The sequence below is a fragment of the Bemisia tabaci genome, chromosome 9, assembly GCF_918797505.1.
Source record: "Bemisia tabaci chromosome 9, PGI_BMITA_v3".
Taxonomy (NCBI): domain Eukaryota; kingdom Metazoa; phylum Arthropoda; class Insecta; order Hemiptera; family Aleyrodidae; genus Bemisia; species Bemisia tabaci.
Window position 1 is genome coordinate 23,241,197 of NC_092801.1, and position 22,477 is coordinate 23,263,673.

The window sequence follows — 22,477 nt, forward strand, 5'->3', positions numbered from 1 at the left end:
ATCATCTTGTTTTTCATCCATCCATACTCAGCGTCATCCATGAAGATATAATCCTGGGAGAATGCCTTAAAGAACTTGAACAATAGCTCGGATTCCTTCACTTCTTCGATCGTATTCAGAGGCTCGTACCTTAGTCTCTTGCTTAGGTAATCCACGAATATGCTGACGAAAGCCGTGGTCAAAATAAAAAACCCAAACGTGATAACGACGAACAAAATCTTCCCCGTTGCGAACACATCGAGTAACCGAGACTGGCTCACACAGAGGACGTATGAGTAAACCGTGAAGATAGTTGAGATGAACTCCGCGGCGTGGGGATCGTCTTCCGAGGACAGTAAATCCACGCACATCCTTCGATGCAACTCGTGCACAATGATTGCCGAAGCCACCGTAATGCAAATGAATAACCAGGCAGTGACGGAGAAACATTTAGCAGGCAGTAGATATGAGGGCATCTCGCCTTTTTCCGGGACGATGAAACATAACTGACTGTCGTCGAGAAGTGGGATGATGTCATAATCACGTAGATCATCGTCGTTCACAATCCCCTCTACGAACACCATGTCTGCGTCTGCTTTGATGGCTTCCGTCAAATCTATCCTACCGGAGGCTACGTCACGTATCAACGGATCGGCCTCGCACGACAAGCCTCTCAACCGATGGCACACTATTTCCAATAAAAATGGCGCGATCATCGTCCATTGTTTAAAGTCGTAGAATGCGTCGTAGGGGGTGGGCCGCCGGTAGAAAAATTCTGAGATTCGTTTACCAGGGAAGGACGACAGAGCAGAGTCAAAATACGTTTTATTATCCGCGTTGTAAACGATGATATCATCACTGTAGGGGTTGTAGCTATAGCACTCCTGATCGACGCATACAACAACCCTACGTCCACGGAAGAAGCGCCACATGAATTTGAACGTGAATAGTAGCTCAACTCTGTGGTCATAGGAAACCGTCTTAAAACCCCAGGGCACATTAATTACCTTTCTCCTGATAGTGAAAATGATGTTCTTTTCTGCATTCCACAATGGATGGTGGAACAGCCTGCGAGTTTGATCGAATAGTGACTGCGATATTTCTGATCCTGGCATCAATTCTGTTTCATCGATCTCCACCAGATGATCACATTCTTGAAACGGGCTTTGTCTTAGATGTCTTTTTCGAAACTCAACGCAGATTTTTGGAATCGAGAACTCATGTGTGGCGACACTTTGTCTCAGCGAGAAGTTAGAAGTAAGGTCCAGATTTGTGACCGATCCGAGGATGAGACGGAGGATATCCGAGCAGTCTGGTAGCCTCAGCAAGATAACCTTCTCACGGCGTTGTATTTGGAGGGTTCCGTTGTCGATGGTTGTTTGGATGTAATTTTCGTGGAGCGTGCGCATCAGGTGGGATGGTTCCCAGTTGGTATCGTGGTTCGAAATATAGATGCTCCTGGTTTTGGAAATACCCATTGTGAGTCGAATGACTCTCGAATGAAAAATATCCAGCTCCGATTCATGGACGTCTGTTGATGTGCAAACCCAAGTCAATGATGTTAGAAGAAGGAGAGAGTATAGAAAATACACAAAGCCAGACATATTTCATTTGCAATTTTAAGACTGTGAAGTGGGACCAAGATGTTCAAAATAATGTTAATTTGAATGACTTAATGACTTTCAGCATGTAAGTTAATTTGAGTGAACGTACACTTTGTAACTAAAAATATGTCGGTCAATGTCACAGATGCTCACGATTATCTTTGCACTAGCAATAAAAACTACGTGTGCTGGAAAGAAGCGTTGTCCTATCAATTCCCTGCTCATTGAAGTATTAACTGTTCAATTTCAGACGAATTTCCTGAAGTTTTACTCAGCAAGATGTTCGTAATTTTAAGAATTGGTAAACTAACGGGGAAACACACATTGTATACAGTTTGAGTAAAATTTATCCATTCAAGTATTAGAGATAGAATAAATAGTTAATACTCACGCCGCATGGCAATTCTGTCTTCGCACTCATTTCTCCAATCCATCGAAGCTTGCAGACTTTCTAAGTATGAATATTAATCACCGATTTGCTTAATAACATAACTACAACGATACAAGGTAACCAAATTGGAATTGTCATTTAAATGTTTTAAAAAGACGTGCGTGACCAGAAGGAGCATATAACCTAAACGGCTTCGTACATCAATATGCATGACTAACTTATATGACTGGTTCACTCGATACTGTTTCAAGTGTTCTGCTTCGCTTTATAATACAGTGCAGTCGTAACTCGACATAACGATCTCGAAAGGGTTTAAAAGTGGAACGTTGTTTCCGGAAGGGCGTCATTTTGTCACACGCTATAGCGAAAAACGGCTGGCCGGAACTTGATAAAAATTAATGTTGTTTCCGGGAAAACATCATAACGAGGTACGACTGCACTTGCTAAAACTGTTTTTAACAAAAAAAGAGAAAATAAATAAATAAAAAATAGGTCTCCACTCATAACGATTGGGGAAACATATACATTTATTTTAATTTTTTAACGAGGTTTGCTCACATAATGCTCTGTATTCTGCTTTATTTTACAACACTTGATGTAAATCTGTTTCCACTCAATATCTTCCATCGGCGATGTTTATCTAGATCGAGGGGGAAGAACCACATACCAGCTTGTCTGAGTTACCGTGAAATGGACTACAATTTCTAGCTCATCCGTAAAAACACGCATGTGCATAGGAAAACTAATGGTACGTAAGTCGTGTCTAAACTGAGCCGGAAATTGTAGTTCCTAATTGCAAAATTAAGACCAAACGATTTATGGCCAATGGTCTTTTTGATACAAGCAATTCCTCTTCCAAGGGGTCGTTCAAGTATTGCTTAAGTAATTTTGAACGACTTTTCTAACTTTTGAACTTTTTGGGTTTCAGAACCCGATTTCTTTAACCCTCTTAAGGTGATTCGATGGACGCTATATTTTGTGTCAGAACGGCATGCGATGTATCGCACCAATTGGTTTCATTTTTTCAGCTACTCGTCATTTTTCTCCCATTTTGAGATCACAATTCTGTTGTCAGGAGACTAAAGCACTCACTTACCAATTTTAACAAAGAAATTCAACGTACTAAAGGCGTGGTTTTTTTAGAGAGAAAACTTCGCATTCGATACTGATATCGAAACTGCACTCGAATGCGATATTTTCTCTCTGAAAAAACCACGCCTTTATTACGTTGAATTCCTTTGTTAAAATTGGTAAGTGAGTGCTTTAGTCTCCTGACAACAGAATTGCGATCTCAAAATTGGAGAAAAATGACGAGTAGCTGAAAAAATGGAACCAATTGATGCGATATATCGCGTGCCGCTCTGACACAAAATATGCGTCCATCGAATCACCTGAATACTACTTGAAGACATACTAAGGAAGGATACAGAGGTTTGGAAGTGCCATTACAACGGATAAGTACTACGCGGCATATTTGGCGAGGCGTGAATGATCGATTATCGGTATTTCCTCATTTGATGCTGTGGTAATGAATCTATTATCAAATGGTTTGTTGCGAACACCCTGTTTATCGATCCTTTTGCATACCTTCAAATGGCAGATCAATCGATATATCGAAAGCATGCGACGCCACTGGTTCTCAGCAACATTTACCTCGATGCTGCAACCACCAGCAGACTGATTATTGAAATTGACGGACAAAGCTATAGACAAAGAAGACATAGGGAGTATGAAGCGATCCTATTGGTTGACATGGGTGGTTCCTATCGACAAAGGGAGAAAATGATAGACTAACTGTCGGGTTTCTCGTGAGTTGCCGTTAGTTAGTCTATTACCTACCTCCTTTGTCCATTGCAACCACCCGCTTTCACCTATAAGATCTCTCCATATCTCTTTTGTCTCCTTTGTCTATAGCTTTGTCGATCCATTTCAATAATCGGCCCGCTGGATTGATAACACCTTACGCTGCCAGATTCCCGATTCTACACGAGATAGATTAAAGTCATTTCATTGCGTCTCGGAGCTCGTTAACGGCGGAGGACTCGTTTTTATCCACTAACGGAGAAAATAGGATAAGAAAAGAAAGACGTTGCCAAATATGACGCGAAAGTAATCTAATTATATATGGATTACAGGTTGTCGAGCGTCAATACTGAATGGTAATGACAATTGGACCGAGTTTAACAGAAAGGAACCAAGCCACATCAGCTATTGCGAAGTTTAACTGGGTAGTTAAATTTTTTACGAGAGAACATTTGTTCGGATTTCTTTGAAAATTTTAAGGAATTTGCTTCGTACCATGGAGAAATTTCACTGAAATTTGCACGAAAATCCGCACAACCGTTTTCATGTAAACAATTAAATTGCCCAATTAAATTTGGCAATAGCTGATGTGGCTTGGTTCCTTTCTGTTTAACGCGGTCCAATTAAGATGAATTTGGCCGTTTTAGCTATTTCAATGATTTCATCCAAAAGAGATTAGACGAGTTTTGAAGGAAACTCCATTACAAAAATTTGACAGTTCCGGCTCTCTTCGCTATCAGGTCAAACATGTTGAAGACCCCGCACTTACAGTCAAAGATAAAATCCTGGTATCTAGATAAAAGCGGCAGGATACAACTATTCGCGCTCGGAGGTTGTCGGTGCTGCATACATAAAAATTGAAGGCGTTTTGTGTTTTCTTTCCGCTGACCGTGAGCTGCGTGACGATTGGCAACAGCTCAACGCGCGGTGTTGATTAAATTTCGTTATTTGACGCGTGGGGGTCAGTAGTGGACTACCATATTTCTGGATGAGGCATGTGAATTAGCAGAAAGTACTTGAATCTGACTAAATATCAAGCTTGAAATAAAGCGTGAAAACTATGATAAGATCCGTGATGTGATTTCTTCCGTACAGCAACTAGTGAAAACAGAGACAACGCATTTCAAAGACCTCGTACTAACAATTTTATCGGAAAATCGATTTTGACACTCACTGCAGGGTTGCCACAGTCAGGGAAAACCGGGAAATTTCAGGGAAAATAATGAAAATGTCAAGGAAAATTTGTTAAATCACTTTCGTTTGCTTTCTAGAATGGGTTTAAGGTTTCGAACAACAAATTTTGCCTGAAAACTATTTTCAATTGCGCCTTCTTAACCATCCGTCACATCTTCAATGGAAACTCGATTTCGAAAATTTGATACACTTACTGTTTTCTTCGCTATCACAAGAGAGAGGTTAGCCAAAGTGCGCAACAATGGCCGGTCAATACGGGGGCGTTCTTTAAGCGGCGATCAGGAAAATAACGAAAATGACGAAAATTTCAAGGAAAATTTATTGGATCACCTTCGTTTGCTTTCTAGAATGGGTTTAAGGTTTCGAACAACAAAATTTGCCTGAAAACTATTTTCAAACACGCCTTCTTAACCATCCGTCACATCTTCAATGGGAACTCGATTTCGAAAATTTGACACTTACTCTGCCGTGCCAAGGAAGAACGCCGTATGAACATTCGAGAGTTGCCAAATTTCCCCGGATAAAACATGTATTTTTGAGGAAGCTTGTGCATATTTTTCATTGATATTTTTGGATATGCTAGATACAATTGAGAACAAAATTGTCTGAAAAATTGGAAGAGAAATATTAACAAACTTTCCCGAAAAATCGTCATTTACCAAAGGAAATTTGGCAACGCCTGAGGGTTCATCGGCGTTTTTCCTTAGCACGGCAGGACTGCTTTCTTCGCTATCACAAGAGAGAGGTTAGCCAAAGCGCGCAACAATGGCCGGTCAATACGGGGGCGTTCTTTAAGCGGCGATCAGGTGGTCCGGTCCGCTCCGGTGGCTGCGACTGCGACGAGCTAATCGTAAAGGAGTAAAGTTGATTAATGTTGATTATTTTTGAGCAGCTGGGCTCCGTCCTCCGAGGAGCAGGAAGGAGAGGGCTGATTCGTTTTGCCTCGCTTACCTGCGCCGCGGAATGGATAATCCAATGAGTGACAAAATTGTACTCGTAAAACAATCTAGCCGGGAAACAAACTCATCAGTGATGTGTTTGTTGCTCGGGCAAAGTTGCCAAATCTCCACCGAAAAAAACTCGGGCCGTGGAAGCCGCGCTCACGGGCTATACAGAGTGATCCTGCACTGGTAAAAAAAAACCTCTTGGTTCAAGAGTGCATTTTCTTGTCGCCGGATTTAAAAGTCTTGAACTCTTGTTTCAAGCGGATTTTGCATTGATTCAATTCACGTTTGAATTGAATCGATGCAAAATCCACTTGAAACAAGAGTTCAAGACTCTTAAATTCGGCGACAAGAAACTGCACTCTTAAGTCAATGCAACGCGGCATTGGTCCAAGAGGTTTTTTTTTTTTTTTTTTTTTTTTTTACCAGTGTGCAGGGACGAGTCCTATAGGACGCCGTTCTGTTGTGAGCGGGTGATTGCAGCGCATTCTCGCGTAGGACCCTAGTCAAATCAGAGGATCCTTCCCCCCGAACCTCGACTCATCCATCGCCCGCTCCAAAAGTGAGGTTAAGCCGAAGATTGAAAAATAACACATAAGGTGGCTGAATTCTTGAAAAATAAGTATATTTTTGGCGTTTTTCGACCCCTTTCGACAAGGAAGGGCTCGACGCATATACATGTCCAGTGAAAAATTCGATTCCCTCTTTGAATAGAAATTTCGATTTGATTTTAGATCATTTGTGCATTCAGGGCATAAAAGTACAGGAGATTAAACATGTTCATGCATGAGACCTGCTTTACAATCGTTGCCAAAATTCAGGTAAAATGATTTACTTTCTAAATTTTATTTTTTTTCGGGGGCAGGGGGGGGGGGGGGGGGGGGGCGTAGCTCCGAATGAGGGCTCTTTTGGAAAAAACTTAATGGAAAAAAAGTCTTACCTTGAGCAATAGAACACGCCCCTGCAGTCTGGCCGTTGAACCCTGCATCACCCTGTATGACGTACCCTCCGCGCTCAGAGGTCAAAAATTCCGGGCGTCGCAGCCGGGGCAGTCGCAGCTACGGGTCCAGCAACTTTCGTTTTCTGAGTCCGTCTGGGTACGTCTATATAGCTCGGAACTCTTTTTTCAGTGTTCCGCGAAGGAAATCTAGATTTTGACACGTCAGGGTGCCTTTACAACTGTCACTGTGTCAGTAGAGAATCCTTTTCTGATTGGCTTTGCAGGGAGGTGGCCGTAGCATCGTTCGTGAATGAGCGTCGTTCTGTAAAAATGAGTTAATTTATGCAAAAACTACGTCGAATACGTACTTTACAAACGGCGAGCATGCATTACAATGGAGCTGTTGCATGTGTAAGGAGTTTTGTCAATGGATTGATCCTTTTAGAAGAGCAACACAACGCGATGGTGCCACTGGTTTCCTCTGAAATCAACTTTAAAGCTCCGTAAAAGCTCTCAAAGTTAAGGCCGTAATTGAGGAAATATCCCGCAACCTATCCTGAGAGTCCACACACAAACTGTACTAATTTTAACACAAAATTTGTGTTGGTTTATGCTTCATTTCGTATATTAACCAAAAGCAACACAAATCGACGGTGTAAGTCGGCAATCACATAACTCGGTTTACGACGTCGCAGACTTCATGTCATACTTTATTTTTTAAACGGAAAACCACTCAACGGCAATTCTTTAAAGCTACCGTGATTTTTCTTCTCCGTGGGAAGAAAATTTTGAGAAAACTTCAAGGGATGATGTCAATTTGTTCACCTTTAAAAAAATAACACAGAGGCAGGGATTTTCAGACACCGCCAAAGAGATAAATGTGACTGCGCACTAACGCCGTCGAAATATTTTTATCAGTGCTTGTATGCTGCCGTGCTAAGAAAAAACGCCGTATGAACCTTCAAGCGTCGCCAAATTTCCTTTGATAAATGACGATTTCTCGGGAAAGTTTGTTAATATATCTCCTCCAATTTTTCAGACAATTTTGTTCTCAATTGTATCTAGTATATCCAAAAATATCAATGAAAAATATGCACAAGCTTCCTCAAATATACATGTTTTATCCGGAGAAATTTGGCAACTCTCGAATATGCATACGGCGTTCTTCCTTAGCACGGCAGTATGGATATGAAGCAGAAAACCTCTACAGAGTTACATCACAGTAGATGTAGATGTAGTAGTAGATGTAGTTCTACGCACGAGATACATAGAGTGGCATTGCATTCGACATCTTAAGGTCATTGAGCAAGAGAGATAGTTTCAAATGCGTTAACACGATATTTGTATGTTCATGGGAATTCAGGAAGAAGCGACGGCAAATAAAAACGCCTTCAATGAATTGAATAGGCAAACCGAGCTCCCAGGAGATCGAGTAGTGGTATCAAGCACGAATGGTTGTATCCCTGCGCCGTCATCCACGCGCGTCCTAACTCTTATGTATCTTGTTTATTTGGACGTATTTCTATCAAACGGAACTATGTGCATTAAGACATGAGCCCTGAGACCCATAAGAATATGTGCATAACAGGCCTCACGTCTTAAATGCACATAGTTCCGTTTGATAGAGATACGACAAATAACCCTTTCATTCCCTGAAATACCCTCACTGATCGGCAACCCGGCTCATGGATGCAGCCCTTTCTCTGCATGGAGAATTTAATTAATTACCTTGGTGCACTCTGTTATAATCGTGTCCTTTACCGTCATGTCTCGACTCTGCGCATCTGCTTGAGAGATAATTTAACTCAATATCAGCAGCACAGTTATGTTGTGTCATTAAACATTACATCATTAACAATGGGTCTGTTGCACGCAAGAGACGCAGCCAAAGAAATATCCACTCTACGAGTAAAATCGCACGAAAATCACGTCGGAAAGTTCTGCCGAGTTAAGAGAAAACGCCGTATGAACTTTTAAGTGTTGCAGCATTTCCTTTGATAAAACAAGAATTTCCTGGTGAACTTATGAATATTTTCCTTCCCATTTTTCAGGTAATTTTGTTCGCCATTTCACCGAAAATTCCTTAAAATTTCAAGGGAAAATATTCATAACTTTCCTCAAAAATGAACATTTTATCGAAGGAAATTTGGCAACTCTCGAATGTTCATACGGCGTTCCTCCTTAGCACGGTAGAGTTTTTCTCAGTCACCATCGCCAAGGTTTGCCCAGGCGGAAGAGCAAAAAAACACATTAGTTTCTGAGTAAACAAACAAAATCACTAAATTGTTCTGCGTATGGTATGATTTTCGTCTTTTTCAAGCGTTTGTACCCTTATTCTTTCTTTATTTTGCAAAATTCAAAACTTGAATCGATTGAAATCTTACGGAAGGAGAGCTTATAACAGTTCTCTAGATTGTTCGTTTATTTAGGCTAGGTCTCTCTCCGGGCAAACCTGACTGCCAACCACCAAGAAAAACTGCCCGCATGCGCGGTAAATTTGAAAAATGCGTATTACGAACTATGCAGATTCCGCGCTGAAGAGTAGATTTCAGATTTTTTTTATGTGCTCAACGTGATTTTCAAATGAATTTTCATCTACGGAGTGTATTTAGTTGGCTGTATATCTTGCGTGCAACAGGTGCAACAACTCACAAAAATCTGTGGCAATGGCTAATTAAATACCGATCTCCGCCTCTTTAAATTCATCAAAAGGTTGCAAATGTGAATCGTAGTTACGTATTTTACAAATTTATCTAGGTTCTAGGCCACACTATTTATTTTCAGTTCGTTAACTAATATCGATATTAGGTGCGAGGCAAGCCTCACCAAGAATCGATTGTGTTGCATACATTTGAATGGAGGAAAAGCTATGTTGTCAACTTTAAAGACTCGCCACTGTAGACAAAAATACGCATTCGTTCAGTTTCACAAAGAAAAAACCAAAAGACCACCGCATCAAATTGTCTTCTAATATGCCTCAACGATTTAGCGATTTCCTAGTTGTATAAAGTGTAATTTTGCCAAGTGCACGAGTATTTGAACAGAAATTATATGGATCAGTAAAACATTTCTTTTGTTTTCAGGTCTCTCAAATTGTCGAGTGGGAAGCCGTTGATTGTGAAACTATCTTGTGAGTTTCTTTCATTTCTATAAACATATTTATAGTAGCATGAATCAGTTACCATTTAAAATCGTATATTTGCTTTAAACGTCGTATGTGCTAAAATACTTTTTGCTCTCGTAGCACTTCGAGGCACGAGATCTAGGATTTTCACCGTCGCACAGTGGATCGAGTCAAGAGGAGAGGTCGGACAAAAGGAAACTTTAAAAGCTTATAATCTCGTTTATACAAAATTCTGAGGTTTGAAAAGTGGTTCTATTGGTTTCCTCGTACAATTTTCATCTGAAAGCACTCCTTGGAATTTAAAATGTGTCGAATTAAACATGAAAATTTGCTGTTTTCGTTAAAAATTTCATTTCCGTTCTCTCTAATTGACTCGATCCACTGTGCGGCGATGCGTGAAAAAATACTGCATTCTACCCACCGCACTATAAATAACAGCATTAGACTAAAGCTCGGATAATCGGTATACTACCAATTTCGCTCGGCAGCACTGTCGAGTATCAGCCCTCAATGTTATTTAGTATATATGTCTATAAATTATGGACCAACATGCAGAAAATGGGGCATAAATAGAGTGATCAAGCCCTTCCCTCCCCCCCACCATCAAAATTTGCGTTGCCGAATGGATGGCATTTAGCCGTGAGGAGCTAAATTAATTTATTGTATCAAACGTGCACGAATATTACAAACTCAAAACAAATTTCACAAAGGATAACTGAACAAAACTGGAATCAGCCCTGCGATTCAGTGTAATTAGTTTAAACATTAAAATAGTTCAAACTTATTTTAATATTTTAAAAGACAACCGACCGCCGTAACGCCTCATTCCATATGCTTCACGCCAATCATAGAGAGTGAGGACTCAAGATTAAATGACGGAGTGTGATTGATTTTCTTATTCAACGATAAAACACGAGAGAAAATTATATTAAGTGGTAAAGTTATGCTTAAATATTCTCGTTAAATCCGTGTAGATGTATTCATGCACAAAAGCGGGCAAAAATATTTCAAAATACGAAGAAGCAGGCCGCTGTGAGCTACTATATCATGTTTAGGTGCAACAAACGCATACAATTATTATAAATTGGCCCGCGTTTAGCAGAAAGGAACCAAGCTACATCATCTATTGCCAAATTTAACTGAGCAATTTAATTTTTTACGAGGGAACGTTTATTCGGATTTCTTTGAAACTTTTAGGGACTTTGCTTCGTACTAGTTCGTACTATGGGAAAATTTCACTGAAATTTGCACGAAAATCCGCACAATCGATTTTATGTGAAAAATTAAATTTGGCAATAGGCGGTGTGGCTTGGTTCCTTTCTGTTTAACGTGGTCCAATTGTTAAGCTACCTAAAGATCCTTGTTGTTATCTCCAAGGCCCAACCAAATGCTGATATTATGAAACCGTTATTTTTGTCTTCTTGCTCACGATCATAAATGCTTTCCAATGTTTGTAGCACGTATGAAGAAAGCGAGGGAGGGGGGTTGAGAAAACTTTTGCATGTTGTTAGCTCGGTATGTTTCCAATTAGAGGATCGTGAAAGGGGAAAAAGATGAAACGGGACAAGTAGGAGGAATATTTCATCGGAGTCCCCGAGAGACTCTCAGTTCATAATTATCGTAAGAGCAAGCTGAGGATGAAAACAGGTCAGTAAACGTGCAGCATGAGACCGTTTTTGATGATATATTTTTGTGGTAGATTTACAAACAGTTCAAATTCTTTTTTAAGTATGTTAAAAAACAACCACTTATTTAATTACTAGGTAGAGTCTGAATATAAGCTTCTTGATAAATTCTTCTCATGAGTTTTTCTTGAAAAACTATTTTTACGGTGAACATTTCTCGAATCAGCATATGAATGAATTTGATATTTTTTCAAGAATTAAGTTCGAAAACTCTGAAGGCCCTCCGACAAGAAAGACCAAAATAATCGCGAGTCAAATCGACTATCGATAGCGACTTCTACACATATTATGTAACAAATTATCTTCGTTAGCGTTTCCAGAACTTTGTATCTTTTTTAGATTTAACCTACACGACGATCAATGCACTACAAAATTCATTGAACGTAAAATTTGTTCAATTACAAGCTTTTTCTTTTGACTGTATCTTTTGACAACTGGAAATGCAACTTGACAACTTGAATACAAATTCACAGACGGAAAAAAAGTTTCTATCCAGCTTGGAAAATGATTTTAGACAGTTTCATCGCATGAATAAACTGCGCACAATTTGATGGGAAATCGTGTATTGAATGACTCGGTCCAAGCCATTGCAGCCGTCCATTGCAGATAGTATCTGGACAGCGTTAAGCAGGACTGCAGGAAGAAAGCAAACCACATCAGTCATTGCCAAACATTGGACAAATTATTTTTCCGTAGCAAAAGCGGTTGTACAATTTTTTTAAACCTTCATATAATTCACTTCATGTCAACGCGGAAACCCCCTGAAATTTTAAAAGAATATACAATACAAATGTGTCTCCTGGCCCAGAAAGTCCGGAAATCGCATTGATTTTTTGAGGGCGGTCTGGAAGCACTGACAAAATACGGAAATTCTGTATAAAGGTCCGGAATTTTTGGCTCCATTCTATGGGTGTTTTTTAAATCAGCCTAGAAAATATGCAATTCGTTGCGCATGATTCTCAGTGCAGTATTTTCCCGCTTAGATCGAGATTGTAAAGCCAGTTGATCCTCAGGCCACCAATGAGCTTCGGATTTCTTGGCTACGTCATTTTTCTCGCAAATTACGCATGAATTTCAACAATTTTAGAATTTCATCACTGAAAGGTACCAAAAAATACTGAATTTTCCTGTTTTTGAGGTACTGAATTTTTTGGAAAGGTACTGGAAAAGTACTGTAAAAGTACGTATTATTTGCCAATCAGTTTTAGTAGACCCTATTTACGCGATACAAGAATCCGGACATGGAAAGTTGTCGGTTTCGAAAACGCCTTCAATTACGACGTGATACCTCACGCATTCCGAAGAGTACGAATAGTTGTATCGTTGCGCCTTAGCATCGCGATGGGAGATTATTATTGAAGTAGCCTCCACGCTGGCTTTGTTGATTTTCCTTTCTTGCTATTGCAGTTTGAAACACATAATTTAGGTGTGCTCAAGCTATAGGATTGTATTCAGCAAGTGGATAACTTTTATCGAAGAATAAAATACAAACAGGCGCTAAGAAATACAACTAAATAATAGGAACCCAAATCAACAATCAACTTGAAAGTATTGAAAAAGTAATGTAATACTTTTTGCTCATGATGTACTGAAATTTTTGAAAAAGTACCTTAAAAGCACTTAATGTTTGCCAGCTAGTTTAAGTAGACACCCAGAATGCCTTAAAAAAATCAATCATTCGATGAGATTTGGTAATTCATGATGATTTGGTTCCTTATTCCCTAATGCTGTACCTAGCTACTATCCTTGAATACCACAATTAATGACTTCACCCTCTACCATTAATCCGCAACATTGTCGATCCTGCAACTTTGTTCGATTCCTGATCAAAAAACCAATATACGCAGCATTCATCACAAACTGATTTGGCCGAGAAGAAAGAAACCCGCATTTTTCGAGAGAATTGGCATTCAGACCCATGTTTAGGCCAGTATTAGACCCAAAAAGATACCGAAAATTACCAAACATTATTGAAACCTGTAAAACGTACTGCCGTGCTAAGGAAGAACGCCGTATGAACGTCCGAGAGTTGCGTTTCCCCTGGTAAAACATGTATTTTTGAGGAAATTTATGCACATTTTTCTTTCAAAATTTCGTATATTTTAGATTAAATTGTGAACAAAATTGTCTGAGAAATTTAAAAGAAAATATTCACAAGTTTCCCACTAAGTTTGATTTTTATCGCAGGAAATAAGGCAGCGGTTTAAAGGCTAATACGGCGTCCTTCCTTAGCGCGGCAGCGTAGATCCTCAACATTCAGGATTGGCCCAAAAATAGCCTTTATCTATGACCTTCGTTTAAGATTTTTTTTATCGCAGTGTGTTTAGCAGTGTTCGGACTAAATCTCTCGGCAGATCCGCGGCGCTCGGTGGATCGAGTCCATTAGAGAGGTCGGACATGAAATTTTCGACTACAACTGCAAATTTTGATGTTTATTCCGTCACATTTTAAATTTCAAGGGATGTTTACCCGAAAAAATTTCACGAGGAAACCAATGAAACCACTTTTAGAACCTCGAAATTTTGTATGAACGGAGTTATAAGCGTTTAAAGTTTCCAATTTTGTCAGGCCTCTTCTATGACTCAATCCACTGTGTGGCGTTTAGATATTGTGATCATTATTTTGCCAAAAGTTGGAATACTTGTGTATCTGGAATGAATTATTAGGACATTTACTGCAAAGTACTCCTTAATCCATTATTCATTGCAGCGAACTTTATTGATCATTATTGATCATTTTTGTTGATCATTTTCAGATGATTTTAAAACACGAAAGCAACACGCCTTACTGCCAAGAAAAGACACAATAATTCGCTTAAACGCATGGAATCCTGTTGCGCATGACCATCAAAACGCGCCATGCAAATATTCGAACATCGGTGTCGTGAAATTGTATCACTCTTAAATGAAGGGGGCCCATGCGATTCATCCACTTTTAGAACCTCGAATTTTCGTATGAACGGAGTTATAAGCGTTTAAAGTTTCCGAATTGTGTCTGACCTCTCCTAGAGTCCCTTTATACTGAAAGTCAAGACAACACCCCCTCATGGAGTCACAAACGGGAATACAGATTACAGAAATTGAACGTTTTTTGTAATCTTTGATCGGCCCATTCTCAAATTCCTTTCTCAGTTCCTTCTCTCATTCCGTTTGTTCCGTGCCGAACCCGTAATTCCCTGGTCCATTCCAGATTATAAATTTTGCAATCGGTGGAAATGTAATCTTTAGTCCCGTTTGTGACACTGTAAAGGCCTAAAATACGAGAACCAATCAGAAATGGATTCACATTGTCTTGACTCTCAGTATAAAGGGACTCTAACCTCTCCTATTGGCTGGATCCACTGTGCGGAGTTTGAAAAAGCGCGGGATTTTCGGCGAGTTCGGCGACAGCGTGTGAGAGCGCACCATTACGCGGGGCCTAATTATCCATGCTCCCCGGATTACGCGCGCCTTGTTAACCCTGTCGAGGGACCCGCAACGGCTGCAATGAATCAGAGGAGTTTTTAAGTGGCTCCCGACTGCCTCGTTCCGGAATCCGCGGCCGCGATGAAATGCAGTTTGCATATCATATTCCGCCGTCCTTATCATATATTCCTCGCGCCATTAGCCGAAGCTACACGCAACATGCAGAGGCACACCCACCAGTCAGCTAGAGTACCCATATTGAGAGAGTATGGCCACTGGGCCCCATGGAGAGGCTTAGGACCCAAAAATGGCGGTGCTTTGTTTTGGTTTTTGTGGATGGGAGGGGGGTCATTGCCAACTTTTGACGGTTATCACCAACCGCACTTGCTGAAAACTTTACTACATCTAAGATAATTTTTCTCAAAAATTGCACACGATTAGCCTTAAAAATATGTAAAGAAGTCGCAATAGTGCATTTGGGTTTTCTCGTCACGATAAGCGAAGAAAACTACATTTTGAGTCATTTTGCATTACATTAATTTGTGGCGTCCGCCATTTTTGGGTCCTGAGGGCTCCATTCAGCCTCAGATGGCTAAGCCAATCAGAGGTGGTAACACCAGTGACCATACTCTCTCTCAATATAGGTACTCCAGTCAGCCGTTCTGATGCCAACGTCCGGCCAGTGGCCATTCCAGCAAGTTGGCAACACTGTTAATACTACATTTCAATTCATTGAATATATTGATTGTAGGCGCGACCCAGAATCGATTGTTTAACACACCTTTAAATGGAGAAAAAAAAGTGCACCACCAGTCAGCCGTTCCGATGCCGCGGCCGGGCCAGTAGCAATGACAGATAGTTGGCAACACTGGTTACACTCAATTTAATTCATTGAATATATCGATTCTAGGTGAGACCCAGAATCGATTGTTTAACAAACATTTAAATGGAGAGAAAAACTGTTACTTAAGTGCAAGAATCGCCATTGGGTCAGCGGTCGGATCGTTGAAATTGATAGACAAAGCGATAGATAAGAGAGTCTCAGAGGGATTTCGTATGCAGATCTGTGGCGAGGCGTGCTTTAAGATATATAGATTGATCTGTCATTTAAAACCTATGGAATGAGATCGGTATACAGGGTGTTTGCAGCGAACGCCTTAATAATCGATTCTTTGCTATAGCTTTAATACTGCCGTGGTAGCGAAGAGAGCTGTAAGTGAACAATTTTTGAAATCGAGCTTTCTTCAAAATCCGTCTAAACTCTTTTAGATGAAATTACTGAGACAGCTCAAACAGCAAAATTCATCCTAATTTAATGAAAACGAGTCGTATGAGAAAGCCTTAAGTGCACAAAAATGACATAGTTTTAATCAAGACAGTCGTAGGTGCATGAGAGCCAATGAAAGCAGTGCTTTCAAGAGGAATGCCGCCCTCATTTGCCGATTTCTAACCTGAAAATGTGTTTGTTGTGCGTCCAAAACGCAACCACGAAAGCATGCAGAAGATAGCACTTGTGGCTGTCTTGCCGAACAATAACCTAGCAAAAAAATGAAAAATACCCTTTTTATGTAATGGATATAAATCAGTCGATTTTTAATCATCCATACGATTTTTAGGAGTCTTCCGGACGATTCGTGGCAATTTAACAAAGAACGGAGGATTCTTTCAACAACATTTTCCGGTCAGAAGCTTCTGTGCCCGTTTTCTCAGAACTTCATTTTTGCACTTACGGCTCTCTTCGCTATCACGGCAGAACAGGGACACATCGATAAATCGATCATTCACGCCTCACCACTGCTGCAGATGATAACCATCACCCAAAAATTCTCAGAAGTCACACGAACGCGGGAATATTTTAACGACTCTCGTCAATATTATTGGATGACATAATGGCAAGTGCAAGTAAATCCCAACTAATCTCCGCCGGAGGGGAAGCGCACGCTTGTAGGTGCTATTTATGGAGAATCACGGTATTCCGAGGGACGTACGGAAGCGACACGAAGTCATCGGATTTGACTCAAGCGCCGGAAGTATCGTTTCCCGCCGGAAACGTGTTGTGCGCTTTTGACCGAGTTGTCAGCTTGCATTGAATATCGACAGCCAAATCGGCCGGTTGCAAACTTTTGCTAGAACAAAATTAAGAGTTGTTCCGGATTTCGGAACTTCTGAGATTTTCCTGAATATTCCCGGAAATTTTGGAATTCCCGAGATGTTCCGGATCCTTTGCGTTCTTCGGAACTATTCAAAAAATCTGAAAAAATCGCGGAACTTTTGACAGTCATGCACGGAGAAAAAAATCTTTGTGCTCGGGACCCGAAGTTTAGGTCATATGGACCTCTGAAGTTTTCGGATTGTGCATCTGAACACTTGAGGTCTAGCTGCCGAAGTTCAGGTCAGACATCTGAAACTTCAGTTCTTACATCTAAAGTACTTCAGATGTGAGAACCGAAGTTTTTGGACCGCGAAAAGGTGGGGGAGGGGGGGGGGCGTAGCCCCTCAGATAAAGATTATTATATTAATATTTGATGTTTGATTGGGTGACCGGAGCACGGTTAATCTTGACCGAAAGAACTTGTTGCACTCTCAGTAGAGCCAAGAGAGGCTTATTTGGACGTATTTCTCTCAAACGAAACTATGTCATTGTGACAAGGAGCCCCATGATGTATATATTCTTACGGGTATCAGGGCTCATGTCTTAATACACATAGTTCCGTTTGATAGAAATACGTCAATTTGAAAACAAGACAACGAATTCTGCTTATAACTGAAAAATCATGCACTGAAAAAAAAAGTTAAGGGCTATGTAGATACTAGGGGGCTACGCCCCCTGGCCGCTACGCGGCCCAACCCCTTGAAGGCGCTCCGCGCCATCAATGGGCCGCTTCGCGGCCCCTATTTTTACCCTCCTATCAGTGTTAGTTTTATTTTTCCCCTAAAAAATTACGATATGAGGTATACTTTAATTTTAAACTTTACTTAAAATTACTTTAAAATTAAAAGGACGCGTTTTGGAATGACTGATTGATGAAATATTGCAGTAAAACAATGAACAATGATAGTCAGGTAATAATGAAGATTTCATGAGTCGGGGATCGATCCCACATTGAAATCATGGGGGACGCCCTCGACGTCTTAGACGACTCAGCCACCGCTACACATGCGGAATTGAGCGCGAATCTTGTGAAGATAAGTGTAGAGCTGATGCGCAGGCTACACAGCTACTGCGCAACCTCCTCGACCACTGCGCATCCTCCCGCGCATAGCGGTAGCAGCACCGGAGCATTCTGTAAACTCACTCACTTTTATAACGTGATTTTAAAAAAAACCTGGGTCCTTTTTCCAAAATCTGATTAGAGCGGGCTCATCTAGGGCCTATTACCTGTCGATTCACGCAAAAATCATGGAAATCGGCCCGGTAGAACGCTCAAACGAACTATGACAAAAAGTATAAATTTACATTGTTTAAATGGGAGAATTCGCAACTTTACCACGTAATATAAAAAACCTGGGCCATATTTTGAAAATCTGAAAAGATTTGGCTTATCTAGAGACAATTGCCCGTCGATAACCGCAAAAATCATGAAAATCGGCCCGGTAGAACGCTGGAACTAAGCGTTACCAGTTTCGCAAAATTAGGAGGTCTCGGAGCTTATAGTATAGATAGACATCGTCCGCTCCGGGCTCATGGACCGAAAGTTCCTGGTGCTAGAGCTTAGCTTCGATTGCTCCGGATGCAACACCCGGAACTATCGGCCTCCAAGCCCGGAACACGGACGGTATGTCTATATAGGCCGTAAGTACGGCTTCCACGGTCGGAGTTTTTTTTCAGTGAAAAGAAAAATTAACTAATAAAAAAAATGAACATTAGAGGGGTCAGCAGACCGATCGTACTAATTGTATCGGATGCTTCGACTTCACCACCCAAATTTAACGCCCTTCATTTCCAGCGGGATTTCACGGCACCGGGGGGGGGGGGGGGGGGGGGGTTTGAATTTATGCAAACCCCCCGCCGGTAATCCTCTGTCGATAAGCCTCAGTAAAGATTCAAGAACGAAGCAACATGCCAACCCTTTCTCGAGCTCAGCCCGTAAATTTCACTAGGACGCGGCGTTGCCACCTGTGAAAATACACTGCGTCCTCGTCCGCAACCCCGAAAAACCAGACCTCCCGAGCACCTTTGACAACGCTGTATTCGCATTTTTTTCTCGGCGCTATTTCGATTATTCGCGTTGCATTTTGAATTGAAACTCGAGTAGCTGTATGCGACAACATGAAAAATGCAAAATACTATATCGGAAATCAAACAGAAGACGTTCTTCTCGACACAGTTATCGAAACAGGAAAAGTGAACACCATGAAGGGATCGACAGGAAAACTAACTGCGAGTCGATTATTGAAATTAATAGACAAAGAAGACTTGGGCGATTTTCATGACTAACGGACAATAGTGCTTTATCTGCAAACCGACGATTTTGCTAAAAGAAGAGAAAACTTTGCCATTTTTGTACTGTTAAGGTGAGATCTGCGAATTTTTCATACTCTACAGCGTCATTGAAACGCTCTCGTATAGAATTGGCAAAAAACTAAAATCACCAGCTTGCGTCTTTTATACTTTAGAATTTGGCAAAGTCTCATACTCATTTTTGCCAAAATTCTCAGTTGGGCGATATCTTTTTTTAGGCTTCATATGTTGAAATTAATATCAAACACCCTCGCCAAAGTTATTTTTAAGATTGGGCCCTAGTACCTAAGTTTAAGCTTTAGTAAGTAGAGGAAAGTTTATCGATGTTTAGGTACATTAATGACACGCGTACCTCACCGTCGTAAGCCCAGAATGTTTTTCATTATGCATAATTCATCTAGTTTACCTCGGCTACGGCCCTTTGCTAAATAGAGGAAAGAAAACAATCCCCAAAAATCAATAAATTCTTACGATATAATGGCTCTAAATCAGAGGAAATTCACCAAGTTGTGTTTGAAGAATCTATTTACAAAAATAACAAGAATAAGTCGACTAGACTAGAAAAACAACATTAGACTCGTACTAGACTTGTTTTCCTACAGAGCATTGGTTTCAGACGGAAGCAATGTCATTTTTGTGAATCTAAGACACGCGAGTTATAATTTTATATATACTGTAATGTACCATACAGGGTGAGCGAAAAGTCCCCGACCCCCCCTCTAACTTTTGAACGAATTGAGCTAGGGAAATGAAACTTTGGGAATGTTCCTATCTCAAAGAGGACCATCTTTTAAGGGGGTCAAAATTTTGGTCCCCCCCTCAGGGGGGGGACAGGGGCCCCCCAACTTTTTTTTTCAAATAGCAAACCCTATCTTGTGATACCTCATTCGAAAGAACATAAAAAACTAAGAATTTTGGCGCAAACCGCAGATCAATATCTTAATTTTTGACCGAGTTATGATAAGTCAAAGGTCAAATTTGACCCATTTTCAAAAAATTTTAACTCCGGTTCAAATTATCGTAAAGAAAAAAATAAAACGGGAAAATTTACCAAATCGTGTTCGCTTTTACGTAATAATTTCAAAAATCACTTCGATTTAATTTTAAGGGGGGGGCTCGGACCCCCAAATACGTCAATTCAAAGGTCATTCAATTTTCCCGCAAAATAAGCCAATTTCCTCTGGATTTGCCTCCACAATATCTCAGTAAGGTCAAAATCAGTTCAACATTACGTTGGCAAGTCCCCAAATTTCGGGAAAAGTTAAAAAAACGAAATTTAAACGGTCAAATTTAATCACCTTAAATTTCGTTTTTTTAACTTTTCCCGAAATTTGGGGACTTGCCAACGTAATGTTGAACTGATTTTGACCTTACTGAGATATTGTGGAGGCAAATCCAGAGGAAATTGGCTTATTTCGCGGGAAAATTGAATGACCTTTGAATTGACGTATTTGGGGGTACGAGCCCCCCCCTTATAATTAAATCGAAGTGATTTTTGAAATTATTACGTAAAAGCGAACACGATTTGGTAAATTTTCCCGTTTTATTTTTTTCTTTACGATAATTTGAACCGGAGTTAAAATTTTTTGAAAATAGGTCAAATTTGACCTTTGACTTATCATAACTCGGTCAAAAATTAAGATATTGATCTGCGGTTTGCGCCAAAATTCTTAGTTTTTTATGTTCTTTCGAATGAGGTATCACAAGATAGGGTTTGCTATTTGAAAAAAAAAAGTTGGGGGGCCCCTGTCCCCCCCTGAGGGGGGGACCAAAATTTTGACCCCCTTAAAAGATGGTCCCCTTTGAGATAGGAACATTCCCAAAGTTTCATCTCCCTAGCTCAATTCGTTCAAAAGTTAGAGGGGGGGTCGGGGACTTTTCGCTCACCCTGTATAATAACGTATAAAATAATATACTGCAGTGAAAAGTGGAATTCCGATTTGAAGGAATCCAACACATTCTGTGTTACTACCTTCAAGTAGTAGGACCTTGTCTACCTATTTATCAGGTTTTACTTTTCCTCCAAAATTTCTTATTTTCTTATTCACCGATTTCAATTCAGAGGTCAATTGATTATTCGATGCATGATAATACGTAAAATGCGCCTAAATAGAAAAAAATACCATGTATATTTTAGGCCGATGATGACATGTTGTGCATATTTAAACGCAGCAGTAAAAAAACGAGAATGAATCACACAATTATTCGTAAATAGACTGATTAAATGGCTACGTCATTCGATATGGTATCGAACCCTTGGCCCTTGGTTTATGTAAATAATCACGCAGAATCTTTTATCTGATTTACTTTATTTGCGCTATGGTGGTAATATGCGTCCCAGTGTCTCTTACAATCGAAATGTTTCTTGTTCGATGAGTCTTTAATTAATTAATGACCGGTCAATAACTAAATTTTAATAAATTATCACAATTATCAACTCATGAAGACTTCGTACTAGAGGGTATGTTAGTTTCTTTTGGTTTGAACCAAGAGTTCGATATTATGTCAAGTGATGTTGTCACTAAATCAGTCTATGGTTAATAACTTTCGATGAGTTTTTCAAAATCCTTACCATGATATTTTCCCATCTGTTTCAAGGCAGACCCCTTGGCTACTTCATATGTGGAAAAACGTCCACTTTTTTAACAATAATTTGAACCATTTACATCAGATATAACTTACCGTCTGAAACAAAATGAAACTACTGATCAATAAGCTAAATATTCTCCAATACGTTATGATTCTTTTGAATGGTGCGGGAGCTAAGCCATTTGATGTGCCTCAAGATAACAAAACAGAGCGAAATGATTTTATCTGCCTTGAGCATCAGCAAGATGACAGGTACGTTTTTAAAGGAGAAATTATTGTACGTGATCAGTCTGAACACCGATTTCCCGATTCAATCTTTCATTCGAGGTCTACACGAGAATGCTATCAATACAATCCT

The 22,477-nt window shown here is 40.2% G+C and overlaps 1 protein-coding gene across 4 annotated transcripts in view; it reads left to right on the top strand.

Moving 5' to 3' along the window:
* The window catches only part of LOC109039213 (uncharacterized), a 289,108-nt gene that overhangs the window by 107,133 nt on the left and 159,498 nt on the right, over nt 1-22,477 (top strand). For all 4 annotated transcript variants that reach the window (XM_072304393.1, XM_072304394.1, XM_072304392.1 and 1 more), the window contains one exon: nt 9,939-9,985. The gene's annotated coding sequence lies outside the window, so the exon portion shown is untranslated. The remainder of the gene's footprint in view (nt 1-9,938; nt 9,986-22,477) is intronic.